This window comes from Heptranchias perlo, chromosome 10, assembly GCF_035084215.1.
Source record: "Heptranchias perlo isolate sHepPer1 chromosome 10, sHepPer1.hap1, whole genome shotgun sequence".
NCBI lineage: Eukaryota > Metazoa > Chordata > Chondrichthyes > Hexanchiformes > Hexanchidae > Heptranchias > Heptranchias perlo.
The window spans coordinates 75,714,308-75,732,870 of NC_090334.1; the positions used below are offsets into that span (position 1 = coordinate 75,714,308).

General features: G+C 44.7%; 1 protein-coding gene across 2 annotated transcripts in view; it reads left to right on the plus strand.

Moving 5' to 3' along the window:
* The window catches only part of LOC137326704 (neurexin-3-like), a 1,580,588-nt gene that overhangs the window by 905,594 nt on the left and 656,431 nt on the right, over positions 1 to 18,563 (plus strand). The gene's annotated exons all lie outside the window — the stretch shown is intronic.

Below are 18,563 nucleotides of genomic sequence, written 5' to 3' on the forward strand. Positions count from 1 at the left end.
CCTGTAACGCTGCCACTTCGAGCCGTGTCCTTTTACTATGCATTGCCACCTTGGTGCATCTCCCTCCAAAGGTTTGGCATTTAACAGGGTGGTTTTATCATCTCTGACAGCATCTAGGCCAGATAACTGAAGCCAGCCAGGTCTGGCGGCTGCCTAACCAAGCTCTGCTTTGGTACAGGCAACCACAGTTTGTACCAGAGAAGTGAAAGTGAAGGAAATCAGTTGGATTGACATGATCCTCGTTCTCAAATGAAGCTCTCTTCCACATAATGAGGTTCCTCCCTCCTGCTTTGTCACCTTCAGGCAACTGGGACTAGGAACTGTAAACAATGACCAGCAAAGTACTCGCATTCCCTAATCAGGTCTTCCTATTTTATCTATGTTTAATTCACTCTGACAGGAAAGTACTAATTGATAGAATGAGATAGCACAGAAGGAGACCATTCGGCCCATCGTGCCTGTGCCGGCTCTTTGAAAGAGCTATCCAATTAGTCCCATTCCGCTGCTCTTTTCCCAATAGCACTGCAAATTTTTCCCCTTTAGGTATTTATCCAATTCCCTTTTGAAAGTTGCTATTGAATCTGCTCCCACCGCCCTTTCAGGCAGCGCATTCCAGATCGCAAATGTTACCTAGATGCCCACTTGCTGTGTTGGTGCTTAGTGATTCTCAAGGCAGCCAGCCACTGTAGTGAGTGCTTGGGAGCCTGCGTACAAACTGCGCGCAAAGCCCATTAGGGTCCCAAATAGCCTTTAAATAAGTGGGCCTGCCCACAGTGCGACTAGAATTCACCTGCACAGTGCTCTGGCTGGCAGTGCCTGTTCAGAATGGGCAATTGTGGGGAGGACCCAATGGGGGAAAAAAAAGGGGTGGGAAAGAAATTCTCTCCTGCCCCCCCTACTCGGTGCCCCCTCCTTGTGATCCTGCCCCTGTGCCACCACTGCCCTGGTCCCTTCTCCTTTTCCCCCCCCTCCCCACCTAGTCCCACACTGGATAATGCTGCCAGTTATCAGGAGCCTTGACTAGCTGAACATATCCGAAATTTTAACTCCACATCCCTCTCCCCGCCAGTGCTTCCAGCCAATCATGGTGTATTCACTGGGAATACTGCAAAGTTATGTTCGCGAACTGCCATCATGTCGATATGGGGAGCCATTGTAGCCAATGCTGCCAGTGCTCTGTACCCAGAATGCGAACCTGATAACTGGGCGGCACCAGCTGTACTCACTGGTTTCTTGAAGTCAGAATGTTGTTGCCAACCAGGTCGTATCTATCTAGTTCTGAATGGTGGTTAATTAGTCTATGGATGTAAACTAAAGAATTAAACATCAGTGTAACAAACTGGATAGCCCGTTGGTGAAGGATAGAATACCAGAGCCTGATCTTCAGTTGCTTCCAAGCCTTTATTCACAGAGCTCAACATTACCCACTCCGCACCCGAAATCAGCTCTCCTATAAGTGGATACAAGAGTCCCCAATTGATACGCACCACCTGAATACAATTAATACTAATTGATATAAATCACATGGATTCAATCAACAGTCAATAATGTAATGCAAATTACATAGAATTTACAGCACAGAAACGGGCATTTGGCCAAACTGATATATGCCTGTGTTTATGCTCCTCCTACCCTACCTCATCTCACCCTATCAACATAACCTTCTAATCCTTTTTCCCTCATGTACTTATCTAGCTTCCCCATAAATGCATCTGTGCTATTCACTTCAACTACTCCATGTGGTAGCAAGTTCCACATTCTAACCACTCTCTGGGTAAAGAAGTTTCTCCTCAATTCACCACTGGATTTATCAGTGACTGTCTCATATTTATGGCCCCTAGTTTTGGACTCCCCACAAGTGGAAACATCTTCTCTACCTCTAGCTTATCGAACCCCCTTCGTAACTTTAAAGACCTCTGTTAAGTCGCCCCTTGGCCTTCTCTTTTCTGGAGAAAAGAGCCCCAGCCTCTTCAGTCATTCCTAATGGTTATAACTTCTCAGTTCTGGTGGTATCCTTGTAAATCTTTTTAGCACCTTCTTCAGTGCCTCTATATCCTTTTTGTAATATGGAGACCGGAACTGTTCACAGCGCTCTTAAGTTAAAATTCGAAATGAAAATGAATGGCTTCTGGCACCGAGCAAGCCCAGGAGGAGGTAAACAATTGGCGTTTGATGAATGGTCAACCAGTGCAAGTTCTTGAAGGAGGAAAGTGTTACTTCTTGCATTTAGAGTAATGAGTTGAAACTAAGCCCAGGGTATATGATAAAGTTCTTCCAATAATGAGGATTACTGCATTTTTAGCAAGCAACCTAATTCTTGGATAATTATTCTTCTAGTTAATTTTTTTTTAAATCCCAACTGTTGTGAATAATTGAAAGAAAACTTTGAATGCTGGAAAAGTGAAATAAAATAGGAAAATGCCAGAAATACAAAGCGGGTTATTCAGTCTCTGAAAGAAGAAAGACAGGTTAATATTTCTGGTACAGACACTTCATCCAGCCCAAACATTAACCGTTAATTTTTTTTTCAGATACTGTAATTTGTTGTCATCCCCTTTTGGTTACTGTCACAGATAATTTTTGGTTCAATCTCTTGTTTTCTTAAAGAAATCTACATTATTAAATGCCTTCGTAGATGAAAAACAATAAAGACTTGGATTTATATGGCATCTTTCACAATCTCAGGATGTCCCACAGCCAATGAAGTACTTCTGAAGTGCAGTCACTGTCGTAATATAGGAAACGAGGCAGCCAATTTGCGCAGTGCAAGCTCCCACAAACAGCAATGTGATAATGACCAGATAATCTGCTTTTAGTGATGTTGGTTGAGGGATAAATATTGACCAGGACGCCAGGGAGAACTCCCCTGCTCTTCTTCGAAACGCTGCCACAGGATCTTTTACATCCACCTGAGAGGGCAGACGGGGCCTCGGTTTAACGTCTCATCCGAAAGGTGGCACCTCCAACAGTGCAGCGCTCCCTCAGTACTGGCACTGGGAGCGTCAGCCTGGATTATGTACTCAAGTCTCTGGAGTGGGACTTGAACCCACAACCTTCTGACTCTTGAGACAGGAGTGCCACCCACTGAGCCACAGCTGACAAAAAAAAAACTCTTTGTTAAAAGGATAAGAGGTACAGAAAAAAATATTGGAAAGCACCAAAGAGGAAAGATGTTTCATGATTCAGATGCAGAACTGAAAACTGGGATGTAATTAAAGATTAAATTCACACATAAATGTGTGTTCAGAGAGATCAACTCCATGAAGAAAATAATGGTCAAAAATAGTGTTTTCCTATCCTCCATTTTTTTTTCCTATTAACTTCCCCAACTGAAGGTTGCTGAAGATTTAACATAATTGTAATTCTGAACACTACTTATAGGCAGGGCATTCCTGGGAGATGGACTAACACTACTTCACGCGCGTTAGAAATGAAAATAACGCCCGACATGCCTTAGTGTGAAGGAGCGTGTTTGTGCACCTCCCAGGAGTATCTGATCTGATCATCGGGTTGTAAGTCAGAATGGTTGCCACCTATGTACCATCAGGAACTTCGTATTTTATAAAACCAGAAATTACTGTCTTGGAGAAACAGGGGAAAAATGGAAATGTGAATCCACTTTGGACAGCGCAGTGAAGACTTTATTTAAAAAGAGATTTTGACATTTTTATCCAATTGTTTAAGCGTTGGGGGCCTGGAGTTACTCCGCTAGCCCGGTGGGTAGAGGCACCCCCCCCTCCCCCACCCTTGTTGTACTCCTAAGCTATGCAGACAGGCCGGTCGCAAGTTCGATCCCAGATAGGTGCTGACTGAGCTGATCTCAACCAGGGTAGCAGTTGGTGCGCTGTAATTGGCCTCAGTGCCGCTGGACTTGAGAGAAATAATTGGCCAGGGTTTCTGCTCCTGAGCACCAATCAGTTGCTCACGTTGGAAAGTGCAGGTGCACGGAGGTGAATGAGGCCAGGGTTGGGCTTGGCTCTGATGCTCCCCGTGGCAAAAATAGCTTGCTGACGCTCACTATTTATTCTGTGTTAGCCGTGGCTCAGTGGGCAGCACTCTCGCCTCGGAGCCAGAAGGTCGTGGGTTGAAGTCACAGCGACTTGAGCACAAAACCTAGACTGACACTTCAGTGCAGTACTGAGGAAGTGTTAGGAGGTAACGTCTTTCAGATGCGGCGTTAAGCCGAGGCCCTTTCTGCTCCCTGTTAAAGATCCCACGGCACGGTTTTGACGAAGAGCAGGGGAGTTCCCCGGTGTTCTGGGCCAATATTTATCCCATGACCAACATCACTAAAACTGATCATCGGGTCATTATCACATTGCCACTTGTGGGATGTTGCTGTGCGCAAATTGGCTGCCCCGTTTCCTACATTACAACAGCTGCACTTCAAAAAGTACTCCATTGGCTGTGAAGCGCTTTGGGAGGTCCTGAGGTCGTGAAAGGTGCTATGTAAATGCAAGCCTTTTCTTTTCCTCACTGACTTTGAAAAGACATTGGCACCTTGTGCAATGCCGACAGGTGACAGTTTTCCTCTGGCACCTTATCCAAGATAGCCATTATTCATGGACAAACCACGACAATGAGTGTTAGAAGGCTGTTCGGTTGCCAATGAGCATGAATCACAACCAAGCCCAGTGCTATCCTTGTCCAGTGCTCGCACGCACATGCACTTTCACACAGGTCATTGGATAGTAATCAAGTGCAACAACCCTAGCTAATCTTCCCTCTCTAAGCCGGGGTGCTGATGGCCAACAGAAACACATCTGTTGTTGGCCCGTCTGAGATCAGCTAACTCAGCACTGATGGGGGAACAAACCTGGGATCTTTCTGGTACAGATGAACTCAGTCTTCACTGGCTAAACTTGCTCGGTGATTCTTGATGCTACATTTAGGGTTGCCAACCCTCCAGGGTTGCCCTGGAGTCTACAGGAATTAACGATTAATCTCCAGGACACTGCTGCGAGCAACACCCGGGGAGAAAAATCATAGGGGCGTTCAAAAAAAAATTGTCTGTTTTTATTTCAAACACTTTTGTTTATTAGTTATAAAAATATTGGAGATGAGTAGAAAGGCTGCTTGACTGACAGTCCAGGAATCATTCAATGGGGTAATGAAGAGTCTGTTTAGTTTCTAATTGGCTGGGAAGTGGGTCCATCACAAAGATGGAGGCATGGGGGGGTGAGGTGGTTGGAGGTCAAGTGATGAAACCTCTAGGGTGACGTCCAACCAGAGTTGGCAATCCTAGCTACGTTCCATCAGTCCTCATATTAACAACTACTAAAAGCCAAGTACATATTTCGTTCCAACCCCACACCCCCCACAACTCATCTTAGAGCGCCAACATGAAAAGATAATGGCGTGTCCATTTGCCCGTAAACTGGATGATTTACTTCTGCGTATTAGCTACACGGTTTGCGTTCCACTGTGACTCATCCGTAAAACAATATATGGTAAGCACTCCCACAAGAGTGGGAGGAACGGCATCCCGTGTGTTTAATTGCACATTCGCAAACAAACCACCAACATTATTTACTGCATCATATTCCCAGGTTTGCTCTGTTTTGAACGCTCGGATACAAAGGAGTGTGAGAAGGAAATAAGCTGTGTGGCGAAAGCCCCCAGAGAGAATGCCTCCCAAAATTGAATTGATAGGAGTGGGGATGTGTATGTTTGTCTGCAAATGTAAATAATCATTAGACGTTTATAAAGCAGGTGTTCGGATGAGTTCTGAGAGGCAGAAAATGTTCCAGTGGTTCTGTGCAACTTGAGATTTATCACACGGTGTAGTTCCCTCACAAGTGTCACGGTTACTTAGGTTCCGAGAGTCCCATTAGTCATTGCTCTCTGTTAAGCTCAACTACCACAAGCTTAAAGTATTACGACAAAGTTGGAAATTACAAAGCAAGTTCTGACTGTAAAGATTGGGACAATATAGGAATTTTCTTTACACGCTCTCATTTATTAGTTATCAAAGTAGCGGAGATGGGGGAGAAATGTCTGTTGAACTGGACGGGGTGGCTGGAGGTGGGAAGGCCTGTGATAAAACCTCCAGGAATACGTCCGATCAGAGTTGGCAACCCTCCATGTAGTTAATGTTGTGATGCAGGCAAACGCAGCAGCCAATTTGTGCACAACAAGGTCCCGCTAACAATAAATGAGGTAAATTACCAGTTAATCTGTTTTGGTGGTGCTGCGTGAGGGATAGACATTGACGGAGACCACCAGGGACACCTCCCCTGCTCTTCTTCAAACAGTGCCACGGGGACGTTTGCATCTTCCTGAACAGGCAGGCTTCCATTAGATGTGCTGCTTGAGGATGAATTAGCCTTATTTAATTTCACGAGGGCAGCTACTGGCATCTAGGAAGAGAGGTGAGAAGCAGCTCATTAGATAACAACAGCTATTAAAGCAACCTCACGTGCTTCCAACAATCTGCAGGAAAAAAATTAAGGATTCAATTGTTCCCCTCCACTCTTCTGAAGGCACTGGTGGTAGATTTTTAACATACCACCTGGGCGTAAAACTGGCTTGGCGGGTGAGACGCCCGTTATAGAAACCGCATGAATTTTCATTTCCAACAACAGTAATGAAAATCGGACGGTTTCTCAGATGGCCGTCCCATCCGTAATGCTAGTTTTAGGCCTGGGTATCAAGTTGAAAAGATTCCCTCACAGACTTGTGCTAAGGTACCGTTCCATTGGGAGCCAGGTTACCCCTCCAGTACCTCGTCCAAAAGGCCTATTCTTCATGTGTGACCCTGGACCACAAGTGCCAGCAGGTCATTTTATAGGTGTCAGCCGTGGCTCAGTGGGTAGCACACTTGCCTCTGAGCCTGAGGCTCGTGGGTTCATAGTCCCACCCAGGAAACTTGAGCGCATAATCTAGACTGACGCTCCCAGTGCAATATTGAGGGAGTGCTGCGCTGTCGGAGGCACTGTCTTTCAGATGAGATGATAAACCGAGGCCCCGTCTACCCTCTCAAGGTGGGCACAAAGGATCCCTCGGCATTATTTCGCAGGGGAGCTCTCCCTGAAGTCCTGGCCAATATTTAGCCCTCAACCAACATCACTTCTTAAAAAAAAAACAGATTATCTGGTCATTATCACGGTGCTGTTTGTGGGATCTCGCTGTGCGCAAATTGACTGCCGCGTTTCCTACATTACAACAGCGACTATACTTCAGAAGTGCTTCATTGGCTGCGAAAGGCGTCATAGAAATTCCATTTTTTTTCCCGGGGTGGGGGGGAGGGGCCAATCACTGCCAAACACGAATCTCTTCTCACCCAACACACCCGCATGTTTACAGCACGGCCCCGCTGGGTGATAATCAGCAACGGAAATCCTGGCTTCTTTTTCCCAGCCAATTAATTCTATTTTAAAAAGGGAATGATTGGCATACGTGAGCCGGGATTTTCCACCATTGAGGAATCCCGCCCCATCCTCAGGTGGGTCGGGAGTTCTGTCTGCCAGAAGGACGCGCGCCACTGAGCCCAGCTGGTATTTATGGGATCAGTCAGCCTTGGCCAAGCTTTCCATGTGAAGTTGGGGCGGGAAGGTTGCCAAGAATTGCCAGAGCAGATCTTGGAAGCGTGGCACGACGTAACGAGGCCAGTGAGCCCCTTGGGACAGCTGAAGAGGAGGAGAATCTTTTTGTTTTTTTAACTTCTCAAAAATGGCGGGCCTGGGTGTTAAATCCATCTCCCCACGATTGAAATAAAAAATTTAAGTCTCCCCGCTGCTGCCCATAGTATCACTGGAAGCCAGAGGTGCACGGGTGATTCTTACACCCAGCGTTGCCATGGTGCGTTGGATGATCTCACCCTGCAGTTTGCATGTCATTATAATAACGCTCATATTTGGGCAGACATATTAGATGCCCAACAGCGCCTCCTGGTATATAAATATAATACAGAGTGGAGGAGAGGGAAACATGCAGTTGATTCATTTCAACCCATGTAGGTTCTTAGCCCAAGCGGATTGAACCAGGCATTTCAACTGTGTACTTATATTCTTTGGACATCTGGCTATATCGGATTTAAAAGAAAGTGTGATGGCAATCATCTGACAAACTGAATTACGTCCTGAAAGATTCAAAATAGAATTAAGGCAAAAACGTCGCTTCCAACTTAATAAGGGGCCCCCATTTGACCCGGGCCCTCTAGCTTTGCTGCTTCTACTGTTAGAAAGCAGCAAGCCTGTACTGGGTTCTCTTCCTGGCAGCATGCCCGAGAGTGGAGACACGAATAACAACTACAAACAATTACAATTAACTTTCTTAATACCGCGTTCAAGGTGACTCTCGAACCAGTGAGTTGTGGGAAACCATGGTTGCACCTTGAATTAGACACAAAATGGCTGTTACCAGGCAAACTGCAAACCAAAGAGTGGTGAGGGACACCACTAGGTGCATGAGTGGCAGTCTTGGCAATATTTAGGAGCACAGATGCATTTAAGGGGAAGCTAAACACAGAAAGGAATAGCAGGTTATACTGATACTGGGTTATGATGTGGAGATGCCGATGATGGACTGGGGTTGACAATTGTAAACAATTTTACAACACCAAGTTATAGTCCAGCAATTTTATTTTAAATTCACAAGCTTTCGGAGGCTTCCTCCTTCGTCAGGTAAACGATGTGAAAATGAAATCCTCGAAATGAAATCGCATTTATAATTCACAGAACAATGCTTGGTGATTACAGACAGTTTTTTCAACTGCCCGTTGCCAAGGCAATCAGTGTGCAGACAGACAGGTGTTACCTGCCAGGTCTCAGAATATACAAATCACCAAAAAAAACAACAAACAAAAAAAAACAGAGATAGAGAGGTAGAAACATAGAAAAGACAGCAACTGACCCGTTATATTAAAAACAGATAACATTTGTTCGCTGGTGGGGTAACGTGTAGCGTGACATGAACCCAAGATCCCGGTTGAGGCCGTCCTCATGGGTGCGGAACTTGGCTATCAATTTCTGCTCGACGATTTTGCGTTGTCGTGTGTCTCGAAGGCCGCCTTGGAGTACGCTTACCCGAAGGTCGGTGGATGAATGTCCATGACTGCTGAAGTGTTCCCCGACTGGGAGGGAACCCTCCTGTTTGGCAATTGTTGCGCGGTGTCCGTTCATGCACAAGTTCGAGCAGGACTTCTTCACTGCACAAGACCTCCAACCAACACTATACACCAGATACATCGATGACATTTTCTTTCTATGGACCCACGGCAAGGAATCACTAAAGAGACTACACGATAACATCAACAAGTTCCATCCCACCATCAAGCTCACCATGGACTACTCCTCAGAATCAGTTTCTTTCTTGGACACACGAATCTCCATCAAAGACGGGCACCTCAGCACCTCACTCTACCGCAAGCCCACGGACAACCTCACGATGCTCCACTTTTCCAGCTTCCACCCTAACCACGTCAAAGAGGCCATCCCCTATGGACAGGCCCTGCGAATACACAGGGTCTGCTCAGACGAGGAGGAACGCGATGGACACCTACAGACGCTGAAAGACGCCCTAGTAAGAACGGGATATGACGCTCGACTCATCGATCGACAGTTCCGACGGGCCACAGCAAAAAATTGCATAGACCTCCTCAGGAGACTAACACGGGACGCAACCAACAGAGTACCCTTTGTCGTCCAGTACTTCCCCGGAGCGGAGAAACTACGCCATGTTCTCCGCAGCCTTCAACATGTCATCAATGAGGACAAACACCTCGCTATGGCCATCCCCACACCTCCACTACTCGCCTTTAAACAGCCACCCAACCTCAAACAGACCATCGTTCGCAGCAAATTACCTAGCTTTCAAGAGAACAGCGTCCACGACACCACACAACCCTGCCACGGTAACCTCTGCAAGACATGCCAGATCATCGACACAGATAGCACCATCACACGAGAGGACACCACCCACCAGGTGCATGGTTCATACTCCTGTGACTCGGCCAACGTTGTCTACCTCATACGTTGCAGGAAAGGATGCCCCAGAGCATGGTACATTGGCGAGACCATGCAGACGCTGCGACAACGGATGAACGGACACCGCGCAACAATCGCCAAACAGGAGGGTTCCCTCCCAGTCGGGGAACACTTCAGCAGTCATGGACATTCATCCACCGACCTTCGGGTAAGCGTACTCCAAGGCGGCCTTCGAGACACACGACAACGCAAAATCGTCGAGCAGAAATTGATAGCCAAGTTCCGCACCCATGAGGACGGCCTCAACCGGGATCTTGGGTTCATGTCACGCTACACGTTACCCCACCAGCGAACAAATGTTATCTGTTTTTAATATAACGGGTCAGTTGCTGTCTTTTCTATGTTTCTACCTCTCTATCTCTGTTTTCTTTTGTTTGTTGTTTTTTTTGGTGATTTGTATATTCTGAGACCTGGCAGGTAACACCTGTCTGTCTGCACACTGATTGCCTTGGCAACGGGCAGTTGAAAAAACTGTCTGTAATCACCAAGCATTGTTCTGTGAATTATAAATGCGATTTCATTTCGAGGATTTCATTTTCACATCGTTCACCTGACGAAGGAGGAAGCCTCCGAAAGCTTGTGAATTTAAAATAAAATTGCTGGACTATAACTTGGTGTTGTAAAATTGTTTACGATAGTGGGTGAGGTGAAGTAGGGAGGTAGGAGGCTTGTGTGGAGCATTAACACCAGCGTGGACCAGTTGGGCGGAATGGCCTGTCTCTGTGCTGTACGTTCTACGTTATGGTAATTAAGACATACGCCCTCGTTAATGAAAGTTGATCATAATTGTTGCCACCTTTTGTTTTGGTTAAAAAAAATTACCAATCAGTGATATTCATTCATTCATAAACTTTCTCTCTAAAGCCAATATAAGAATGAGGATTGTGACCAAAAAAAAGATCATTTTTGTTTTAACAAAAAAAACCCACTCATATTATCCATGAACACGGTTTGGAAAGTGTGAAGCTTTTAGCCTCCTGCAACACCACTTCAGACTTACTGCTGAAAGCCTTGAGGAGTTATCTTTTGCCACAGTTGGTTAATGTATGTACTCAGAAGAGAAAAATCATTATATCCCTTTCATTTATACAAATAAAATTCCAACCTCAATAACAGGAGAGAAACACACATCAATACAACAGTACGACTATCAGGCACCAGCGTCACTATTTGTATCTCACTTGCCCTCGTGACAGATGGAATTTCTTGCAATTATATCTGCGAGTAATGATTTTTTAATCCATTACTGTCAAATCTGAAATAGTTTTTATTTTGTTGCTTCCCGGTCAACGCTGAACCCCTTCCCACCACCCCCTCATCACTATGGAATTTTTCTTTCCATCTGTCCTCCCTCCTCTCCTGAAGATGTGAACCCTTGTCGGAGTACAGTTCCGTGAGGGCCAGAAACTCTTCTTGCAACTCGCCCAAGTAACCGTACTCCTTGTGTGAGCCCAGACAGTGGCAGCATGCTATTTGGCAAAGGGAGGTGTCGCAGATGAGACTCGCTGCTGCCCTCGTACGACCTGTGTGCACTCACACTTTCTCAGCCGGGGCCATTGATAACCAGGAGCGGGAACCCTGGCGGATTTCTTCTCAGTCTCCGTGCCAAGTGCACTGAGGGAGTTTGTAGCAACCCTTGGCTCAGATCAGTTAACTCAGTACAGACTGGAGACTGAACCTGGGATCTTCCTGATCTATATGGTTGAGTTTCCCACTGGGCAGTTCAGTGACCAGCTAAGCCATTGAGGGAGCTTGAATATGGAATTTTAATACAGGATTATTAAACGGGTACAAATCTTTCCTATCACCTAAAATCATCACCTTCAGAGGTGGTTGAATAATAGAGATATCTTGATTACTTGTGCTCAGTGTATCTCTGTTTCTAGACTGAATATTGCAGTATTGGTCTTTATGATCGTGCATTTAACATAAAAGCCATTGAGCAGAGCTGTTATAGATCAGTGCTTTTAAATGGGAAGCTGATGTGTGACTCAGTGGGTAGTGCAGTGCTGTACTGATCGAGTGCTGCACTATCGGAGGTGCTGTCTTTCAGATGAGACGTTAAACCGAGGCCCTGTCTGCCCTCTCAGGTGGACGTAAAAGATCCCACGGCCACTATTTCGAAGAAGTGCAGGGGAGTTCTCCCCGGCGTCCTGGCCGATATTTATCTCTCAACCAAAACCTAAAACAGATTATCTGGCCGTTATCGCAATACTGCTTGTGGGATCTTGCTGTGCGCAAATTGGCTGCCGCTGCATTTCCTACATTACAAGAGTGACTACATTTCAAAAGTACTCCATTGGCTGTGAAGCGCTTTGGGATGTCCTGAGGTCGTGAAAGGCGCTATATAAATGCAAGTTCTTTCTTTTCTGTTAGTATACAGTAGGTTCAATGACTGGTCTGTTCTGAAGTGCTGGGGGTGGTGGCAGGTCACCATAGATAGCCTGGGCTAGGCAGGGGAAAATCAGCTGAGGCTTCCGCCATTGATTGCTAGCTGGTGACCTCCACTAAATAGTGCATGTATCATACACTGTATACATTACCAGGAAATAGCACAGTGTATGTATGATATTCAGGAATAATGCTTATATATTGCTGAGGAATAACAGAAACATAGGGTATGGTAGTATCAGAGTAAGGTACAGTACAGAAGGAGGCCATTCGGCCCATTGTGCCTGTCCCGGCTCTTTGAAAGATCTATCCAATTAGCCCCACTCCCCTTCTCTTTCCCATAGTGTAGTGGTTATGGTACTGGACTAGTAATCCAGAGGCCTTGACTAATAATTCCGACGAATGATTCCATGGCAGAGCTTTGAGAATTTGAGTTCAGTCCGAAAATATCTGGAAATAAAAAGCTGGTATCAGTAAAAGTGACCATGAAACTGTGGATTGTTGTAAAAACCCAAGTGTTTCACTAATGTCCTTTAGAGAAGGAAACCTGCTGTCCTTACCGGGTCCGGCCTAAATGTGACTCCAGTCCCAAACCAACGTGGTTGACTCTTAATTGCCCTCTGAAGCAAACCACTCAGTTGTATGAAACTGCTATAATGCAGTGGTTCAAGAAGGCGGCCCACCACCATCTTCTCAGGACAACTAGAGATGGGCAATATATGCCAGCCCTGCCAGCGATGCCCACATCCTGAGAAAGAATTTTTAAAAACACACAAAGTGGACTGTTAAAAAAAAATGTCACACGAGGTGGCATCGTTACCATCATCTCTCTGTTTCTGATGCTGGGGTGGATGCCAGCACAATGTTTGTCATGAGAAAAAGTGGGGGACATTTTCCAGACTCCCGCTCAGTTCAGGGGACCCTCCCAAAACACAGTTGCTCACCTACGATACAGTGGGCGATCGATCACCTGGGCAAGGCTAAGTTTCACAAGGATCTTCCAGTGTCCTGAGGTGATTGCCTGACCTCGTTTACTTTAACTCTCTCTGCCCCCACTCCATAACCACCCTCTCTCTCTCTCTCTCTCTCTCTGTCTGCTTCCCGACATACCTTGTCTTCTCTTTCTCTCTTGTTGGTGACCTGCATATGTTGGGAACTGGTGGGATTCTCGATGAAAAAAAAAATCAAACTGGGAAATTACAGAGAGAATAACAAGTGTTTGTTACAATGCAACATTTTTATATTCTGCCGCATCTACAAGGTGCATAGATGTAAGGTTTCTGCAAAGCCTTGTTTCATGACAGCAGCTTCCTACGTAATTTTGCACCTTTTATCTCTCGAAGTAACATTCCCAGAAGCTGGCAGCTGCTTGCTCTCTTTCACACACTCCTCTCTTCATATTTCGTTCTCCCGTCTCCCTTCACTTTGTCGATCTTCTGGAGCATTTTTTTTTCTTCCCTTCTTCGGTTGTGGGGTTTTTATTTTTTTGGGCACCCACCTGTCAGTTGAAGAAAGGTTAAAGTTAAGCGAGTCGACTGGAGAGAGCACAAGTAGTAATAAAAAGTTCATGGTTACGCCAAAAACATTTTGATGGCTGTACAATAGTACTGTAAGAATAAGCATGCAATATATAGCATACTATGTATGTATATATAGTGCGGAATAGAATCTGGGTTAGACCACGCTTGGAGTACTGTGAACAGTTCTGGTCTCCATATTATAAAAAGGATATAGAGGCACTGGAGAAGATGCAAATAAAGATTCACAAGGATAATACCAGAATTGAGTAGATATACTTATCAAGAAAGGATGAACAGGCTGGGGCTCTTTTCTCTAGAAAAGAGAAGGCTGGGGGTTGACCTGATAGAGGTCTTTAAGATTATGGAAGGGTTTGATAGGGTAAAAAGAGAGAAAATGTTTCCACTTGTTGGGAGTCCAAAACTAGAGGTCATAAATATAAGAGAGTCACTAATAAATGCAATAGGAAATTCAGAAGAAACTTCTTCACCTAATTGGTGGTAAAAATGTGGAACTCGCTACTTCAAGGAGCAGTTGAAGTGAATAGCATAGTTGCATTTAAGGTGAAACTAGATAAGCACATGAGAGAGAAAAGATTAGAAGGATATGCTGGTAGGATTAGATGAAATAGGGAGGAAGGAAGCTTGTATGGAGTGTAAACGCCGGCAGTAGACCTGTTGGGCCGAATGGCCTGTTTCTGTCCTGTAGACTCGATGTAACTCAAGTTAATTATTTTACCTGGGTTATTGCAGAAAGACGAATTTGATACAAACACATTTAAGGGTTCATAACAATAATATCATTCACATCAATTTGTAGGCTATAGATATTATTTTATACTGCTAACTATCATTGGTTTGGTAAAAGAATTTGGCGGAACTTTCCAGTGGGGCCTTGTACCCAACAGATGAATTATCAACAAATCCTGATTTTTCTGGCGATTTGCAGTCAATTGACATTAATGGATGGAATCCTGCAGGCAATGCACCCATGGTTTTCCGATAAGCCATCCCACTGCCTGTGAGGTCTTGCTTGTGTTTCAGGGACTTGGAAAGTTCTACTCACTATCTTTAACTTTGGTACAATGGAAAATAACCCAATCAAGTTTATATTTGTATTGTATTATTTATATTTATATTATGACATAGTGTGTGTATATATAATATATATATACATATATAGTGTTTCTTTCACCTCCAAGTTTCTTCACTCTCCCCCACCTGCCCCCTGACTTTACCAACTTTAGCCAATATGCAGTAGTGAGACATAAATTAGACACTGTATCGCTGTTTCGCTTTGCTTCCCAACAATGTGCCTTAATCACAAGCTCAGAAGAGCTCCTCCTACTGCCTTAATTTGAAATTTGCATTTCCCACACCAGTCATCCTTGCAGCCTTCTCTCACACAGTGTGATTGCCAATTAGTGTGGAATTATGGCCACGTCTGCCGAGTGATGTGGTGTCTGTTAAAAACTGGGTTGAGACCGCCCTGTCAGCGTCTTCAGTGAGCAGACAAGAAACCTTCATCCCATTAATTTGGAGCAGATTTTAAACTAGGTGAAAGAACGATGAAGAAACCTCATAACCAAATTTGATCTTGAATTTTAATACAGTAAAGAAAGTTTTAGATTACAGCTTTGCAGCAATAGATGGAAACACAAACAACCGATAGTTTAGCAACAAGATGGAGACTTGACCAATGAACTCACAAGTCCCAGACAGATATTATGAACTAGCCTGATGCATTTAGCTCACTTTATCATACAGATTCATAAAATAATACTCAAGGCGTGATTACTGTTGTCACCAATGCATACTGGGAGGATGTCCCTCAAATTTGTTCCCGTGCAAAGTACAAACACAGTTGTTACAGTAATGATTAATGACTGTAAAGAACAGGATAAAAGCAAGTCGTAGTGGCTGTGGCATGTGGAGAGATAACGCAACCGAAAAGGGCAGCCACGTATTATTTAGATTAGGCCAATTATGAGTAATGAGCATTCATAATACGCATTGCATTGTACATGGAACATTCAGCAGCGACACATTAATTGGGCTGGCTATCACTGTTAAGCTTTTAAAGGTTAGTCCAAATGGCACCAGCAGCTTTCTAAAGGTCTTTTTGCTCTGTATCTGAGGTCCCCAAAGCAGGATTGTGCCCTAACCTTTTATCATAAGAACCCTTAATGTAACAGCTGGTGTATATTAGAACTGAAGATTTTTTCTTTCCAATCCTCTCCTTTCTCTTCCCTCGGGAAACTCTTCTTGCGGTACAGTTCCACAGGCACCAGTCGCCCCCTGGAACCTCTCACCAGAATGGCTATTCTTTATGCACAGTAGCCAAGTGGTTGTGGTACTGGACCAGTAACCCAGAGGTCCCACAAATGGCAAGTTGTGAAGTTGAATTTAGTAAATCTGTGGTAATGATTGGGCTAGCGCCAGGAAGAAAAAGTATCTCGTTTTGTTGTAGAAACCCAAATGGTTCAGCCATCCTAATATCACCGTCTTTGGCTTGGCATCCATTTTTTTTTTCATCCATGAAGCACCTTTGGACATTTCCTACATTAAAGGAGGTATATAAATGCAATTTGATGCCTTCGAAACGTCCGTCAAGGAAGGGAAGATGCCACCCCTATCCGATTGGACCTACATGTAACGTGCTATGTCATTAACTCGAAATGCCCTCTGAAGTGGTCCAGCAACCCGCTCATTTGCAAAAATGGATATAGAGGCACTGGAGGTGGTGCAAAAAAGATTTACAAGGATGATACCAGAACTGAGAGGTTATAACTATCGGGGAAGGCTGAACAGGCTGGGGCTCTTTTCTTTAGAAAAGAGAAGGCTGAGAAGTGACCTGATAGATGTCTTTAAAATTATGAAAGGGTTTGGTAGGGTCGATATAGAGAAGATGTTTCCACTTGTTGGGGAGTCCAAAACTAGGGGCCGTAAATATAAGATAGTCACCAATAAATTCAATAAGGAATTCAGGAGATACTTCCCAGAGAGTGGTTAGAATGTGGTACTTACTACCACATGGTGCAGTTGAGGCGAATAGCATAGATGCATTTAAGGGGAAGCTGGATAAACACATGAGGGAGAAAGGAATACAAGGATATGCAGGTAGGGTTAGATGGAGGAGGCTTGTGTGGAGCACAAACACCAGCACAGACCAGTTGGGCCGAATGGCTTGTTTCCGTGCTGTTAATTCTATGTGAACAATTGCTACGGCCACCACAATCACCTTCTCGGCAACTAGGGATGGGCAATAAATGCAGTTTTGCCAGTGTTGCCCACATGTCAAAAACCGATGCGCGAAGCCAAACTTTGGCGGGCTGGCTTTTTGGCCGAGTCGAGTCCAGTCTTTACCTGGACGCTGTAACCAGGTATTCTCCAGCAGGATCAGGAACAACGATCCTGCCTAATTTTCTTTCTCCCTCCCTCTCTGCAACTCGAAAGTACTGCCATAACCTAGCTCAGCTAACTCTGAACAGAGCATGGATTGAACTGGGATCTTCCAGGTCTGAATGGTTCAGTATTAAACTGGACAGTCCTTTTACCTAGGGATCTATCTGCAGATTGTTTCTGTTTGTGTCTGTTGCGGTGGCATCACAAACATTCATTGTCAGGTGTCACGGACAAGGAGTACGTCGATGGTCAGTGTCTGCATGCCGACCATTATTTTATTCTGTTTTAAATTGAATACCAGAAAGAAATGCTGACAGACAAGCACAGCTGGCTCAGGAATATCAAGTGGTATTGGAGTCCCAAAGCTCACAAACATCGTAAAATATTAAACTTCAAACAATCACACAATATCACGAAGCAAGTACTGCTCTTCAACCCTACAAATTCCTCTAATTCTACCTCGGGTCAATTTTCAAAAAAAAATATTAGCACAGAAATGTCTTATGCAAAAAAAAAGGGCAACTTGAAATCTGAAAGTTCAGTGTTTAGAAGGTTGACAAATAAACTTTACCGCAAACTTTTATTAAAAATTTTGAAACTGAAGATACAGTTTCATGAGGCAGTTATCTATAAAGTGTAAAAGGCAGATATGTCAGACACTGGCTCGAGCTGCTCGTTCATCCAAATTATTTTGACTGGAATTAATTGTCTTAACAATAGGAAATGCATAACTTCCTCCACTTACTCCTGATCAAATTCTAGTAACTCTTTGTGTGCCACTCAGTTATGTCGTTGAGGGTAATCAGGCCCCCGAGTCCGTCAAGTGAGTAACTTATGGATGACTTCCCGTTTGATACTTGAGAATCTTGAAATTCACATCAAACATTGTTCCCGTTTATGTGACCATGTCCATCTTTGTATCGCCCAGGCTGAATTGATTGGAATAACCCCCCACCACAGCTTTTGGAGCTGGCCTTCAACCATTCAGAGGGCAATGTGGAGCCCACCCCCAAAAATGAAGCATATATAGACCCTGAAGAAAAAGGTGACCAGTTGAGGAGGCAAAATTAAGGGAGAGGTTATTCCAGTCACCTGTGCACCTAATTGACCCCGAGCTGAGCTTTCAACCCCATATCCTCTCCATCACCAAGACCGCCTACTTCCAGCCTCAGCTCATCTGCTGCTGAAACACACATCCATACCTTTGTTACCTCCAGACTCGACTATTCTAATGCTCTCCTGGCCGATCTCCCACATTGCACCC